This window comes from Lolium rigidum, chromosome 3 (assembly GCF_022539505.1).
Source record: "Lolium rigidum isolate FL_2022 chromosome 3, APGP_CSIRO_Lrig_0.1, whole genome shotgun sequence".
Lineage (NCBI taxonomy): Eukaryota > Viridiplantae > Streptophyta > Magnoliopsida > Poales > Poaceae > Lolium > Lolium rigidum.
In genome coordinates this window covers 347,154,951-347,167,008 of record NC_061510.1, presented here as the reverse complement: position 1 = coordinate 347,167,008, position 12,058 = coordinate 347,154,951, and positions in this window count along the sequence as shown.

Sequence of the window (12,058 nt, the reverse complement as noted above, 5' to 3'; positions counted from 1 at the left end):
TGAAAGTGAAGTTCTTCCATTGGCTGGCTAACCAAGACAGTGCTGGACCGCCGAATGCCTGGCTAGACATGGACTCCCACACCATCCCTATGTGACCAAGCACCTGAGTCAGTGCAACACCTGACCCGGCAGGTTTGGCATGAGGTCCTTGCATGCATGGCTGAGAATGACTGCAACTGCCCCTGACCATGAACCCTCCATCATGGATTGGTGGCGTCGCGCAAAACTTGACACTCCCAAGCCGTTGCGCTAGGGCCTCGCCTCTGCCACTCTTCTCATCCCTTGGATAACATGGAAGCACAGAAACTCCTGCGTTTTTGAGGGTGCCCGGCTGTCTATCCCAATCCTGCTCGCCAAGATCAAGGAAGAGGTCAGCTCATGGGCGAAAGCTGGTGCAAAAGGGCTACGTGTAGTGTTGCCATCCACCTGGGATGTGCACTGATGTTTAGACCATCATGTAATTCACCGCCTAGGAGGATGTAAACCTATTATATCTTTTCAATCAAATAAAGCGAAAAGGTCATTTGCATTTTCTCGAGAAAAAAAAAAGTATCCATACATTAAAAGGATTTACCATATTAATATTTAGTGTTGCTTACCTAATGGTTCCTGGGATATGAAGGATAGTAACAAGAACCTCAACTTTGTGTACACCCTTAGGACAATCAAGTATTTAGTATCCTGATCCTTTTTACAACATTTTCCATTGCTTGCCTTCGTATCTCTTCTGACCTCAAGCTGGCATCTTTCACCAGAGCATTGGAGGATACTCCTGTCCGGTAAGAACTATAGCTTTCTCAAGTCAGAACAGGCCACCACTTTACAAAATGATGAGAACAAATGATCCACAAATTGGGATATGTAAAATCTACATATTTATGCTGGTGGTATATGATTGTCGTGCATTTCAGCAAGCTAGCTATAAGCAAATGTCGTCTGAACTCATTAAATATTACAGTTTTGCGTGCCCTGAAATACTGTTCTTGGCTATATTTGTTTCTTGCTCTCCATGTATAGTTATCGCTTGGCCTTTGGGATTAGACAAATTTTAATTCAGCTGAAATTTCTGATCAATATCTGAAGTTGGACAAAACCCTCTGCATATACTATGTGCATCTGTAGCGACTGGTTTCAATGATGTATTTAAATTATTATGTTCATTTTAAAGTTTTAAACACTAAAATCTTGTTGTGGTTAGCTTGTGTGATGTTTGTGTCTAATGTCTCATTTTATGACAGTGATACTATCTGGTTTTGGAGTCCATGATGTGTACATTTCTAGATGCAAGGTAAGGGTTTTATTGGTTGAATATGTTTTGGTCCCCCACTCCGATATTTGGTTTGTTGATGAGTCATCCGAATACAGTGTTTACGTACTGTGGTTGACCTGAATATGTCGATTGATGCCGCATGTTGTCTGTAGTTTTAGATTTTGCTGGTTTCTTCCCTGTGCATCGTGGGTGTGGTAGGCGTCACACACACACTCCGATATTTTGCTGGTTTTAGTATGAACCAATCCTTGATAACACCACGCACAAGCCCCTAGGCGTCACACTGTCACAGCCAGTCATCATGAAGCTCCGGTTGACGATGGCGTCTCGAATGTCGCGGCAAAACTTAACCCCTGCCTCGGTACTTTCAAGCGCACGCAGCCAATGCAGGTTCGCCGCCAGCCGCGAGAAGCGGCACGCATGCAGACTGCGACGGAGGCCTGGAGCACCGGTATAAGAACCCACCAGCCCGACGCTCAATGTGCCACTTTCCACAGCTCGTTCTCTGCCCATCTATACGACTTCCCTAGCTCAGGCCACTGACTCCAGGGACTCCATCCTGACCTCACACCTCCGGCCACTCCAGGGACATCATTCGCTTCCCCAAGTGACACGATGATCCCGGTGGTGATGGCGGTGTGCAAGCCGCTGGTGATGATGAAGGCGCCGGGCGCCGAGATCTTCATCTCGCGGGCCGTGTTCGAGGCCTTCCCAAAGCTCTACTTCTACCTGCTTCGCACTTTCGGCGGCGGTGTTGCTGGTCTCATCTTCGGGCGTCTCCCCGGTATCTTGATCCCCCTGCTGTGTACTCTTTGCCGCTTCGCTGGCGGCTGCCCTGGTTTCCTGTGCTATAATGTTCTCCTCGGGTTCCTCGTCCCCATGGTGGTATTCATATTTCAAGTCGGTTGCGGCGTCGTTGGCTTCGTGTTCAGTCGTATTATCCTACGTCTCTTGGCCTTCGTCGTGTGTTATCTTCTCGGACTGCTGATGGCTTCGCACTGCTCCAGCTCGCCAGAGTGTATGTGCGAGCTTCTACCGGCTACTGGAATCGTGGAATATGTATCTTCCGGGCCCAATTTCGATATCTGTCATTTCTGGTGTATGGTCAAATGTGCCATGGGTATGTAATGCATGTGCGTGTATGTTCAATTCATGTGCCGTTGGAGTGTGTGATGTGCCATGGAGCACTAATTAAGTCGCTATCGTTTGTGCAAGTTTGGTGTCGCTGGTAGTATTATATGTGCTAGCTTATGTATGTCATGTTGCCTTGTATTTTCCTTGTGCTTTTACTAAGATTCAGATGTTTGAGAGCAGAGATAACATATTTTTGTTAATATACTTTTGAAGCAAAAATAACATGTTTCCCAGCGCCCCACTGTACACATGTTATTTGCACCTGTGGCAATTCTGTTCGGTGACATTTTGAAAAAGAAAAAAATCACTCGTCGCCAACAACAGAACATAACTTGCTGTACACGGTTATCACCCCCACAAAATAAAGCTGAGTGGTAAAGCTAAAAACAACAAAACATTTCAGAACTTTGGGAACGTCACTGGCCTAGTCACTAAGATTGCACAGATCTTCGTCCCTCCGATTTTATGTGGTGACCTAGACATCGATGTGTCTCTGGGTTTATGTCTGTCGCCATGTATTTTCCTCTTGCTTTGGCTACTCGATGAGCATGTATGCATATTGTAAGTGCTTAACTAAGATTGATATGTTTCCTAGGGTCAACTGTACGAGTGCCCTCTTTCAGGGAGGGATCACCTCACCATCATGGGAGCTGAACTGGAGATCCTGGGCGCCCCCTAGGGTGAAGTTCTTCATATGGTTGGCCTGTCTTGACAGATGCTGGACGGGTGAGAGGCTGGCGCGTCGTGGTTTACCACATGCGCCCAGATGCCCGCTGTGTGACCAATCCGAGGAGACTATGACGCACCTTCTCACTGGGTGCTCATTCTCCAGGACGGTCTGGTTCGAGGTCCTCTCATGGATCCGATCCACCTCTGGACCTCCTTCTTCAGAGGGGGACTTCGCGGAGTGGTGGTCGAGGGTGGTGCGTACCGCCCCTCGCCAGTTGCGTAAAGGTACATCGTCGATAATCATGCTCACGGCGTGGTGGATCTGGAAGCACCGGAATGCTGCGATCTTTGACAACGCACAGCCTTCAGTGCCTTCCTTGCTCGGCGACATCAAGACCGAAGCGCGACAGTGGGCGAACGCGGGAGCCCGGGGTGTCCGCCAGCTCCTCCCCTAGACTAGGTCTCCTTTCTTGGGTCGAGTTGTAGTGCGGGGTGCTCGTCCTCTCATGGACATGTACATATAACCTTTCGTTCTATCTATCAATGCATCGAAACGCAAGTCTTTTGCGTTTTCGCGAAAAACTGTACGAGTGCCACTATTTAAGCGGTTGTTCAAGGACACATGTTTTTTGCGCATGTCATTTCTGTGCGATGCCATATTATTTCACTCGTAGCCAACACTAGAACATAAGCTATCTTACCCTTATTCATTCAATCCTGCAAAATAAAGCTTAGTGGTAAAGATAAAAACAACCAAACACTTTAGAACTTTGGGGACACGTTAACTACCTAGTCACTAACATTGCAAAGAGCTTCGTCTCAGCTCCGATTCGTTGCAGTCACCTAGACCTTGATGTCATCCTGGTGGAGTTCCCTAGTGTCAGTATCGAGTTCTCCCTCAAGTACGTTGGCCTCCCAGTGTCGCTCGGGAGGCTTTGCGGGATGGACCTTTAGCCATACATTGACATGCTCTATGCGTTCTTTTTTAGTAGATTAAAATTTCATTTCATATTAGGATACATTTTAGGATTTAAATGGCATGGCTACTTCAATCCTATAGGAAGATGAAGTTTGTTTGATTGTAGCAAAGGAATTTTTCCATGAGGTATGTGACATAGGCATCCCAAATGGGCCTGCCAAAGATAGTACCCGGAGTTTACTGAAGGCCCACTACCCGAAGAATAAGAAGATTCGAGAGTCCAAGATATATTAAGGAAAGCTAGAGTTGTAATAGGAAGAGTTATTTGTAATCTGGCGGGATGAGTTAGAAACCGTCCCGGACTCTGTAACTTATGTAAAACGAAACCCTCGGCTCCACCTCCTATATAAGGGGGAGTCGAGGGACAAAGAAAGGGATCGAATCTACTGTCAACATAACCCTAGTTTTCATAATCGCCGAGTACTTTTCGCCTAAACCTTCGAGATCTACTTGCCCTCTACTTCTAGCAAAACCCTAGTCTACAATCTGTAGGCATTGACAAGTTAATCCTTTGTCAATTGGCGCCGTCCGTGGGAATTAGAGGTTGCAAGGAGCTGATCTCGATGGCACGTTCAAGATCTTCGACTTCATCAACAGCAAGCAATGCGATGGATCGAGGTAACAAGGGAAAAACTGATCTATTCAATTTTATTCCTCACCCGCCCTCCCGTATGGATGCATGTGCCTATCTGGAGGAGCCCATCATCATGACGTTCGGAGAATTCCGATTTGGCGTCAACAAGGAAGGATCCTACCGTCTCGAAGTTCCGATCTCGTCGGAATTTTCAGCGATCGATTCTAGCTTTTCGTCGAGTGACGAGGAGTTTTCGTCGCCATACTTCATCGACACCAAAGCGAAGGGAAAGCTCGCCAAGATCTTCAGCAACACATCCTTCGAGTCGTCTGCGGACTCCTTTATAAGCAGCGACTCCGAAAGCGTCGGCAGCCTCAACTTCATCGACAAATCTGTCGCCATCGGGAAGGTCCTCACCACTCTGTATGATGGTGTCACCAACCTTGACAAAAATCAATACGCAAAATACCACCAGATCTGTGCAATAGAAGAAACGGGTACATCAGAACCACAAACGTCGAGAGGCTTTCGACGATTTGGGAAATCCATACGTCGATCCCGGCGATCTCGGGACAGGTCTAGGCACTAAATATGCCGGCTCTTCAACTCGTGCAAAAGTCCAACTCCCGCAAGCTGCGTGGGATAGGGCTGCGAGAGCCATGGATGGATCAGAACCAATGAATACCACTTGCTACCGTACAAGAGTTACAAGCATATCAATATAGACTTGCTCGAGTAAGCGAGAGAATTGGAAAAACGAGACGAGCATCCACGAACGAGGAGGAAAGAAGCGGCTACGCATCAAGCGGACGCCGAGCAGAGCTAAGTCGCCTTTCGGGAACATCGGGAGATAGTCACGAGAGAGGCTCGAAGGAGAGCAAGATCTCGACTACAAAATATACCAGAAGGAGAAAGAGGAAACCTAATCCAAAATCTCGACATGTCCTTCATGACGATCGATGAAAGGGGAAATATCATCCCAAAAACACCAGAAGCAGGTTACATGGCAACACAGGCATACATCTTGGCGTCCAGACCACCTCCTGGGGACCCGAGAGAACCATTGTTCAATATGGCGATGGCTGGAGTAGGAGTTATGGGAACAGCGTTTGCAACAACGCCTCCCGAAGAAAATCCTAGGCAAAATAGTCCACGACCCACCGCAGCAGTTCAAGACCCACCAAGAACAAGTGGAGCAAGAGACACAGCAGTCCAAGCAAGGGTGGACAGAGCGCGACAAGAAAGAAGGGAACGTCAGCACTCACCAGAAGTTGCCGACGAAGATATGTGTGGGCTCCCGTGTTTTACGAGAAGAGTCCGAAAAACTCGAGTCCCAAAAGGGTTTAAACTACCCGAAAATTTCAAGAAATTCGACGGCCTACAAGATCCCGAGGATTGGCTCGTGGATTATCTCGAGATGGTGAAGCTGGTAGGAGGAACCAGAGCAACAGCCATGCAAAGTATCCAAGTTCATCTGAGCGGTGCCGCGAGATCTTGGATAAAGAAACTCCCCCCAAGTTCCATCGACAGCTTGGAGACCTTTGAGGATATCTTCGTGAAAAATTTCCGATCCACCTGCAAAAAACCTGCGTCATTGGAGGAGTTGAGAGCGTGTCGACAAAAACACGACGAGTCGATGAGGAAATACATACAGCGGTGGAACATCATAAAGAACTCAGCAGAAGATATATCTGACGAGAGGGCAATAGATGCGTTTGTGGCAGGAATCAGGCGAGGAGATTTCGTCGAGGACTTAGGGAGAACTAACCCTAAGACAATATCAGCACTCATGGAGATAGCCAATAAATGGGCAGATGGAGAAGACGCAATCTACAACAAGCGACATAGGTCGCCAGAAGAGGATCGTGGTCGAAATTATCAAAATAGAAGGCGATTTTCTCGCCAGTTCTACAATAACGATGCTCCCGGCCATATATCGGCTGGTTTTCGGGGAAATCCCGGAGGAAATAGTCGAGATGATTATCAAAGGAGCAACGAGCAACAAGGCGACAATAGAGGTGATTTTCGCGGCAACAGGCAAAATAGTGGACCAAGGATCCAAAGACCTTATGTGTCTCCCGAGGAAATGATGAACGGTCCGTGCCAAATGCACTTTTATCTTGACAACAATGGAAAGAGACAGTCAGGACATCTCCAGAAAGACTGCCGCAATTTTCAGGCAATGCTGCGAGCCGCAGGAATCGCAAATGCCCAAGCAAATAACAGAAATCCTCGGGAGCCAAGGAGCGAGATTCACCTTCCACCCCCTCCCGCAATTACCGAAGAAAATCGACACCAGCTCAGAATAGCGGCAGCACCACACCCACCTCCATATGTTGACCCCAACTCTAATGGTGCGGTTTCGATGATTCGAAAGGCTAGGCCATCAAACGGGGCGCAGAAAGTAATTTCGCGACAAGTGTTCATGGCAGAAAAGATGCCCCCACCAACGATCGAGTACTTAAATTGGTCGGGGCAAGACATCGGCTTCATAATCGCAGACCATCCGCGAGCAAGTTCCGCGACCAGGACAATCGGCACTTATCTTACCCGCGATAATCGCTGGATTTGACGTGTCGAGAGTTTTCATAGATGGCGGCGGTAGCTTAAACCTCATGTATGCGAGATACATTGAGGAAGATGAACATATCTCTAGCAAATTTGAAACCAAGCTGAAACACGTTTCCATGGGATCACACCGAGAGAAGCCAAGTTACCCATTGGGCAAGATCAACCTCGACGTTCGGTTTGGAACCCGAGAAAACTACGGGATAGAGAATCCGGAGTTCGAAGTTGTCGATTTCCCGTCACAATATCACGCTTTGTTGGGACGACCAGCGTACGCCGGGTTCATGGCGGTGCCGCACTATACATACCTGTTGTGGAGGTTGCACTGGGCCTAACGGACCTATCACAATCAAAGGAAGTTTCGCGTTATCTGATAAGTGCGACAAGGATTTTCATCGACTATCAGAAACTTTCGGGATGCAAGCAGAGTATGCGGCGCCACGATTCACTGATTATGACGTGCTGCCAGAGGTAGGAAGATCTTCTAAGGAGCCAACTTTCAACACAGCCAAGGATTCAAAGGAGGTACAGATCCACCCGACAGATCCAAAGAAAACGACGTCCATTGCCGCAAACATGGATGTCGCATAGGAAACGCGCTCGTCGAGTTCCTCCGTGAGCAGTGGAAAATCTTCGCAGGGTGTCCAGCTGACATGCCAGGAGTACCCAGGGAACTTGCCGAGCACCACCTCAATTTGGATCCTCTCGCAAGACCAGTAAAGCAACCTTTGCGGCGTTTTTCGGAGCCTAGTCGCAAAGCTATGTTATCCGAAATAGACCGACTCAAAGATGCTGGTTTCATCAGGGAAATATCAACAGAAGCCACATGGGTAGCTAACCCAGTGATGGTGCCGAAGAAACACACAATAGTCCTTCGCATGTGCGTCGACTTCACGTGTCTCAATAAACATTGTCCCAAGGATCACTTTCCCCTCCCAAGGATCGATCAAATCATCGACTCCACGGCGGGATGCGAACGTCTTTCCTTTACGGACACATACTCGGTTATAACCAGATCAGATTAAAAGAAGAAGACGAAGCCAAAACAGCGTTCATCACACCTTATGGCGTGTTTTGCTACAAAACAATGCCCTTTGGTACGAAAAACGCGGGAGCAACATATCAACGGATGATGCAGAAGTGCCTAGCAACACAGATTGGAAAAAATGTACAAGTCTACATCGACGATGTCGTAATAACGTCAAAAAAGGGGTCAACACTGATCGAAGATTTAAAGGAAACCTTCGACAACCTCGACAGATTCTGCCTCAAGCTGAACCCGACAAAGTGCTCTTTCGGAGTTCCCGCTGGAGAACTTCTCGGGTTCTTAGTATCAGCAAGGGGGATTGAAGCTAACCCCGAAAAAATACAGGCCATCGTTACTATGAGAAAGCCAACAAAGTTGAAAGAAATACAACGGCTAACGGGGCGAGTCGCGGCTTTAAGCGGATTCGTCGCCGAGCTAGGAGAAAAAGCGCTGCCGTTCTATGCATTGATCAAGCAAGGGAAAAATTTCAATGGAACGAGGAAGCAGACAGAGCTTTCGAGAATCTCAAGCGAGCAATTTCGACACCACCGATATTGGTGGCGCCAAAAGAGAAAGAACCTCTCCTCTTATATATTGCAGCTACACCTCAGGTGGTCAGCACGGCCCTAGTAGTCGAAAGGGAAGAAGAAGGCAAGCTTCATGGAGTTCAGAGGCCAATATATTTCATCAGCGAAGTACTGTCGCCGTCAAAACAGCGGTACCCGCAATATCAAAAGCTAGCATATGGAGTATTCACGACAGCAAGAAAATTGCGACACTATTTTTCGGCACACCCGATAATAGTGGTCAACGAGGCTCCCTTATCAAATATATTGAACAACCCAGAAGCTACGGGTCGTGTCTCCCTCTGGGGAATAGAACTTTCCCCTCGGGACATCACGTATGAAAAAAGAAAAGCAATAAAATCGCAGGTCTTACCAGATTTCATTGCAGAGTGGATGGAGCTACAAAACACGGGACCCCCAGTTTATCGAGAACTTGGACCATGAACTTCGACGGGTCCAAAAGATTGGAAGGTCTTTGGAGCAGGCGTGATATTAGTATCACCGAAGGCGACAAGTTGAAGTATGTTACTGCGGATGACGTTCCCAAACGCATCTAACAATGAAGCAGAATATGAAGCTCTCATACACGGGATGAAGATGGCAAAAGCTTGCGGTGCAACCCGGCTGAAAATTTTCGGCGACTCACAGTTGGTAGCACAGCAAGTCATGAATCAATGCGATGCGATTAATGAAAGTATGATAGCATACAAAGAGGTGTACAATGAGTTGGAGAAGTTATTCGATGGATGCGAGGTAAACCACATTAGCGGGATGAGCAACGATGAAGCCGACGTTCTCGCAAACATCGGGTCACAATGCCTCGCGATTCCTCCGGGTGTGTTACGGGAAGAGATTAGCGAGAGATCAACAAAGCCGGCAAAAACAAAGAAGGAGAAAAAAGAGAAACCCTCGAGTATCGCCAAAGACACGAGCAGAAGAAGAAGAAGAGCAAGAGCTAGTCATGATGGTGCAAATTCCATGGATGCAAGCTTATATATCATATATTCTAAGGAAAACTATACCCGACGATCCAGTCGAAGCAAGGCGAATAATTAGGCGATCAAAAGCTTTTACTGTGGTAAAAGGGGAGCTATACAAACGCAGCATCTCGGGTGTGCTACAACGATGTGTTACACCCGAAGAAGGAAGGATAATCCTAAAGGATGTGCATGAAGGAATATGTGGGCACCATGCGAGTAGCAGAGCTATCGCGGCTAAGGTTTTCAGAGCAGGATTTTATTGGCTCACAGCAATAGAGGATGCAAAGGAAATAGTGCGCACTTGCGACGCGTGTCAAAGATTTGCGGCAAGACCTCACTCACCAGCGGCGGAACTTATGCCAATCCCATTGTCTTGGCCCTTTGCTCAATGGGGTCTCGACATGGTGGGTAAATTGCACAAAGCGTCGCCGAGGAGGATATGAATATTTGCTGGTGGGCTGTCGACAAATTTACCAAGTGGATAGAGGCGAAGCCAATAAATTCACCGGATGCGGCATCCGCAATAAAGTTTGTGAAGAGCATTGTTTTTCGCTTTGGAGTACCTCACAGCATCGTCACAGATAACGGCAGTAACTTTACTTCCAAGGAGTTCAAAGCATATTGTGAAGAGGTGGGCATAAAACTAAGTTTTGCATCTGTCGCACATCCACAGACCAATGGTCAAGTCGAAAAGGCCAATGGCATCATCTGCAATGGCATCAAGAAGCGCCTGCTAGGACCTTTGGAAAAAGCTAGGCATACTTGGCCAGAGGAGCTACCAAGTGTTTTGTGGAGTATTCGAACAACACCAAATACAGCGACGCAAGAAACGCCGTTCTTTTTGGTCCACGGAGCCGAAGCGGTCTTGCCGATAGAAATAGAGCACGATTCTCCACGAGTCGCGAGAATATGACGAAGAAATTTCGAGAAAAGCTTTGGAGGATGATGTCGACGCACTCGATGAAGCTCGAGACGAGGTCCTATCACGAGTCGCCAAATATCAGCAAGACCTGAAAAACTATCACAGTCGACGATTGCGGCCAAGATCTTTCCAAGTTGGTGACCTGGTTTTACGACTCAATCAAAAAAGCCATGAAAAACTCGAGTCACCATGGCTAGGTCCATACATCGTCACAGAAGTAATAGAAGGAGGAGCATACAGAATCAAAGACAAGAAGACAGGGATTGACGAGCCAAATCCCTGGAACGTGGCACAGCTCAGGCGTTTTTACGCCTAGATGTCGAAAATATAGTCCTCCTTTGTAAAGCTACAATGTCTTGAAAACGCCCGCGAGTTTACGGACGCACTCTTTTCCTTTTTCGGGGCACCGAGTGGGGCCGGAGAAGGTTTTTAATGAGGCGGGCTCGCGGTGCTTTGCAATATAATAAAGATAGTGGAAATATATATCTTCTTCTCGACAAGATCGGGGTTTTCCCCTACATGATACAATATATATATATAAACACGGTGTCGATAAACGCAAAGAAGCATCTTGCCTTGGTAAAAATACCTCGCCAAAAGAAAAAGAGATATAGACAAAATAGTGATCAATAAAAGACTCGGGGGCTTGCACCAACAAAAATAGTACAGTGTATATTATCTTGCCTTGGTTTAAAAACCTCGCATTATACAAATACAGCGAATAGCCACCGAAAATACTCGGGGGCTAGACAAATATAGAACTATGCTGTTCGCATCACAATAGAATCATAATCATGATTTACAAAGGAGAATTATCCACAGAAGAAAAATAATCAGTTCTGATTCAATATATCATCAAGAGTAACTCTGTTTTCTTCAGGAGCAGCGCCAAGAAAATCAGCATAATGACCATCTGCAAAAAAGTCGACATCCATCCGAAGAAGGTCTTCAATCATTTCCTCGGCTACAGGTGAAACCTTCGTGTTGATGCGGTCGATACCAACTCTTCGGCGCCGTACTTTCTCGTGCACCTTCTCAACAACTTGGTTTAGATCAAGCTTCGAGTGACGGATCCGAAGCATGATAAGGGAAAATCTGGCGCCGGCCACCAATTGAGCTACGACAAAGTTATGGACCCTATGAGCATCTTTAAATTTCTCCATTAACTCGGGAAGAGTTTTCGGTTGAATATTCCGAGGAAACATAGAGTTATAGACCATAGACGGGGTCTTGGTGCGAGAAGTCAAGATATTCGCGTACTTGGCGAGCACGATCTTGAAACCGACAATCTGCTGAGTTCGTTCGGGAGTGGCCCAAAATAAACAGCCATGATTTAGAGAAAGGTTGACAAGAAGATTTGTTCTCTCAT